Source organism: Choloepus didactylus, chromosome 17 (assembly GCF_015220235.1).
Source record: "Choloepus didactylus isolate mChoDid1 chromosome 17, mChoDid1.pri, whole genome shotgun sequence".
Lineage (NCBI taxonomy): Eukaryota > Metazoa > Chordata > Mammalia > Pilosa > Megalonychidae > Choloepus > Choloepus didactylus.
Genome location: NC_051323.1, coordinates 28214052 through 28219521, shown reverse-complemented (window position 1 = coordinate 28219521; position 5470 = coordinate 28214052). Strand labels below are relative to the sequence as shown.

Genomic DNA, 5470 nt, shown 5'->3' with positions numbered 1-5470 from the left:
TTTTCCAGCTAAAGAATTATATTGAATATTTTCTACTTATCCAGCTATCAAAATGTGAGAATGAAATTAAGTTTAGCTTTCACACAGAATAGGTGTGCCTTGCAGGGTGGGGCAGTTAAGAAATTGGCAAAAGGTTAAAAAGACAAACTGTAATCCACAGTCAGTCCCCCTGCTTATCCACCCACTATCTACTATCCTTGCAAGGTGGAGACTCAGGGTAGAGGTTCCCAAAATAGCCTCATAACTTGTTACCAAACTAGCCCAGACTGGCTCTAAAGAGGCCTGGGCATAACCATTATATTCAGGGGTGGAGATTTGTTCCAATGGTTCCTAATGTTGCAAATTTGAGGGGGAAACGTATTTCAAATGTTTCCAATTTGGGCAGGCTGCGTGTTTCAAATTTGGGCAGGCTAGTTAGGCTTGTCAAATAGAATGTAACCTCTGAAGTATCCAGCCAATGGAGAAACAGGGGAGGGACTTGCGGTTAGGTGTAGGGAATAAATACTGCTGGGTCTATTCTTCTGCGCATCAACCCCCACATTTGGTTGGGCGCCCGTTCTTGCAAGACTGTGAATAAATTCCTTTTTTCTCCACAATCGGGTGAGCGTTTACTCCTTTTTAGGAATAGTGCTTGTTTCTCACAAGTACACGGGAAGTGTCCTGGGCCAGGATGCTCGGCAATGGTGGTGGTACAGTACTTGAGTTGGGAAAGATATGAGCATGGGAGAAGAGGCCCAAATAGTACCAAAGACCAGGAGAAGAAGCTATGCAGAAACCAGGAAAGACACGGGAACGGAGGTCAGTTGGTTGGAGGAGCCACAAAAGGATCCTGGAAGTCAGTTGTGCTGATGACCGGTCCTGAAGTGAAGGACTTTTTATTGAGATGGTAGCAGAGGGTGTCCTGCCCAACCAACTGATCTTAAAAGGGCCCTGCCCTAATATGATCAGGGAGTCGTACCAGCCTTAGAATGCTTCCACTCCCCTTTTCTCCTTTCTGGCCTTTTTGTCCAGGATTACCTGGCCTCCCCATCTTCCCTGTGAGTCTTGGGAATCCTCAACTTCCAGGAAAGCCAATTGCTCCCCGATCACCTTTAAGACCCGGAGGACCTACTGGACCCAGAATGCCTTATGGATCACCTTCTCCAGCGGCACCTCTATTTCCTTTTTCACCTGGGGGATCAGGAGGACCTTGAATTAAAGTGATATTTCATAATGTCATAAAATGTTCCCAGTCTTTAAATCTGAGATCATTAGTGACATTATTCAACTGTTTCACTTCTTTTATTTCCTGTTCCAAATGCACTTGTTCTTCTTTGATAGACATAATTTTTGCTGATACATTATACACACACTCCTCTAGCTTTCTGATCTCCTTTTGTTGTTTAAATGTATTCTCTCGGACTTTGCCATTCAGCATTTCTACATTGAGCTGCAAGACAAGCAAGGTGGCATTCAGTCTCATTAAGGACGTAGAGATTTCATCTACTAGGCTGCCATGTGCATGGACTGAGGAAACTAAGGTACTTAGCTGGAGAAAAACATCATCAAGTCTTTGATCAGTCGTCATACTGAAATTTTGGAACTCCTCTGAATCTATGAGATTGGTTTCCATATGGGAAATACACTGGATTCTCTTTTCCATAGTGCTCAGATGTTCCATAACAAGTTCTCTAAGTCTCATTTCATCTTTGCTGCCATTTCCTTCTAGTGTGAGTCTTTCAGATATACCATTCTCATTAACTGAACCAACTGTGCAATTCTTCATTGCCCACTTGAGGAATTGAGCTGCCACGATTCCGATGACAGGAATGAGAACGGCAAACACCAGGAGATAAAGGGCAATCAGTCCCACTTTGAAGGATTTCAGTTTCTCTTGAAGGGCAGGGCCATTTTTAGGATTGTGAAGAAGGAAAGCTGACATTGACTGAGCATCAAATTTCACAGATTCAGAACAGGTATCAGTCTCCTTCTGTTGTTCAGGAAATCTATCCCATGGCTCCATGCTTAGTTTTGAGGCTAGAAGTCCAAAATCCAGGTGTCAGCCAAGCAATGTTTTCTTCCAAAGACTGTGGTGTTCTGGGGCTGGCTGCCAATGAGCCTTGGCTTTTCTGTCATACAGCAATGCACATGGTGACTTCTTCTCCTGCTTTGATCTTGATTAGCCCATTTTGCTTTCTAAAATCTTGGAAGTTTTTAACCCCAAATACTGGAATTATTTTCTCAGTTTCCCAAGAACAGGATTCCTAGCAGACAACTTGTAGTTCAAAACACAAAACTCATTTATTCTTAACTTTTCCAAGATTGCCACAATCTGGAGTTATGAAACTAATAGTTTTTACATTCTAGTCTATGAATAGATTAAAGAAACATAGAAAAAATTTATTTTATACTTTTAAAATAGGGAATATCATATAGTGAAAATATCGGATTCTTGCTCTATAAAATAGGATGATGGTAGCTGCTATTCTATTTTTTATAGCAGTAAAAGGTACTGAGTTTTTCCTCTCTCAGTAGAAAAAGTGCTATTATTTTCCACTCTAATATATATATTTACTGTATATATATTGATATTAAATATATAAATATATATTTTGATATTAAATATATATGATATATTTAATATATATTGATATTAATATATATTGATATTATATATATTGATATTAAATATATATTGATATTAAACACCTAATTTTGATAATAAACTTATGACAGTTCTATTTATGAGTTAATAAACAAAAATCACAACAAAGCTCATTTTAAAAGTATCTATTTAAAAGGCAAAAATATCAGCTGAGGAAAAAAACTAAAACAAAGTGGAATTAGAATAGGTGATAGCTGGATAGTTTGAAAGAGGCACAATATAATCCTTTAACTGGAAAATGCTTAGTATTGTCTTTGGTAGCTAGAGGATGTTTTTTATAATCACTTCACTCAAGCAGCTTTGATTCATTTAAAGCCTAAAAGCCCTTGCTGGAATGCCTTTCTGTTGATCTAATTTTGAAAGTTTACTCTCTGTTCTTAGCTACATTAACTAGACCTCCCCAGGTTTTCTTTACTTGCAGAGATAAGATAACATCCCAAAAGCAGGATCAAATGGTACCAGAAACACCATATGGACTAATAAATCAGCACCTTCCTCTCTTTGAAGGACAAGATCAAGGTGTGAATGGTCAGCAAAGGGAGGAGGACCTAAAGGATAACAGGATATACTGACCAAACAAGAATGAAATAGGCAACTATTACTCAATTTTAATGAATCCCTGTGACTATTACTCATTTTTTTTCCTTCTTTCTTATTTTCTGTTTTCTTCTGGACCCTTGCCATTTCTTTTTCTTCTTGAGCTATAAAAACCCAAGTTCCCTTTCTCACTTTGAACAGGTCATCAACATATTTCCTCCAGTTCCTTGTGGACACATTCTCAATAAAACTCACCTTCTCACCACCAGGCTTATTTCTCTATTTAATGCAGAATCGGATGGACCCAACTATTGCAATCCAGATGTTTTCCTTTAAAGGTAACATAGGGAGAGAAATTTCAGTCAGAGGTTCAAAACGGATAACATTTGCCAAGCTTCTGTTCTTTTAGGGAATTCAGAGTGGTAAGTTGAGATGTCCTCTCAGTTTTTACCTACAGGAGACCAACTTCCAATTTAATAACTTGGTGTGCATCCTAAAGGGGTTGGTAGCAGTGCCCTTTGCAGCAGGAAAGAGGAAGCAACACAGCATTGTTAATAGCAAATCACAGGGGGCTGGGGTGGGGAGGGGGAGTCTCTGATAACAATTGGCTTAGTGATCATTTGGGTAAGCTGGAGAACTCCTAATGGTCTGCAAGATATCTCCCAAGGATCCCAGATCCAGGACCAGAATAGAGGACATTGTAGCTCAGAGCCAAAATGACCTCACTGTCACCCAGTCCAGTGGTCACACACTTGAACTCCATTGCAAGCATCAAAAAGCAGTCACAGGACTTTTATTCCCAACAAGATGGAATAAACATACTTTTCTCTATTCCTTCCTCTAAGTACAACTAAAAACCCCGAACATTTTATATAAAACAAACCTAACAAGACTGTGAAAGTCAGATGAACAATCTGAGGAGACAATCAAGAAAAAAATCCATTGACAATAGCAACTAAAAGAATCAAATATCTAGGAATAAATTTAACCAAGGATGTAAAGGTCCTATATTCAGAAAACTACAAAACATTGCTAAAATAAATCAAAGAAGACCTAAATAAATGGCAGGACATTCTGTGTTCATGGAATGGAAGGCTAAAAATCATTAAGATGTCAATTCCATCCAAATTTATTTACAGATTCAATGCAATCCCAATCAAAATTCTAACAGCCTATTTGAAGAAATGAAAAAGCCAATTATGGAATTTATTTGGAAGGTAAGGGGCCCCTAATAGCCAAAATAAATCTTGAAAAAGGAGAACAAAGTTGGAGGATTCACACTTCCTGACTTTAAAGCATATAACAAAGCTACAGTAGTCAAAACAACATGGTATTGGCATAAAGATAGACTTATTGATGAATGGAACTGAACTGAGAGTTCATAAATAGACCTGCCCATTTATACTCAAGTGAGTTTTGACAAGGCTACCAAATCCACTCAACTGGGACAGAACAGTCTGTTCAACAAATGGTGCTGGGAGAACTGGAGTTCCATACCCAAAAGAATGAAAGAGGACCACTATCTCACACTTTATACAAAAATTAAGTCAAAATCGATCAAAGACCTACACATAACAGCCAGGACCATAAAACTCCTAGAAGAAAATGTAGGATGCCTCTTCAAGATCTTGTGATAGGCAGTGTTTCTTAGACTTTCCACCCAAAGCACAGGCAATGAAAGACAAAATAAATGTGACTTCCTTGAAACTGAAGACTTTTGTGCAAAGGATTTTGTCAAGAAAGTGAAAAGACAACCTACTCAATGGGAGAAAATATTTGGAAACCACATATCCAATAAGGGTTTAATGTCCAGAATATATAAAGAAATCCTACAACTCAATAACAAAAAGACAAGCAACCCAATTTAAATATGGGCAAAAGACTGGAAGAGACATTTCTCCAAAGAAGATATACAAATGGGCAAAGACCATATGAAAAGTCACTCAACATCATTAGCCATGAGGGAAATTGCAAATAAAAAGCACCATGAGGTACCATTTCACAGCACTAGAATGGCTACTGTTAAAAAAAAATGGAAAATAACCATTGTTGGAGAGGATATGGAGAAATAGAAACATTCATTCATTGCTGGTGAGAATGTAAAATGGTGTAGCCACTGGGGAAAAGAGTTTGGTTATTCCTCAGAAAATTAGTTATAGAATTACTATATGACCCAGCAATCCCACTTCTAATTGTATACCCAAAAGAATCAAAAGCAGCGACTCAAATAGATATTTGTACACTGATGTTCATAGCAGCATTATTCACAATGATCTCACTGATATGTAC

General features: G+C 38.2%; 1 pseudogene; it reads right to left on the bottom strand.

The window, feature by feature from the left end:
- Positions 1 to 919: 919 nt before the first annotated feature.
- Positions 920 to 2002, bottom strand: LOC119512071 (annotated as a pseudogene).
- Positions 2003 to 5470: the final 3468 nt, after the last annotated feature.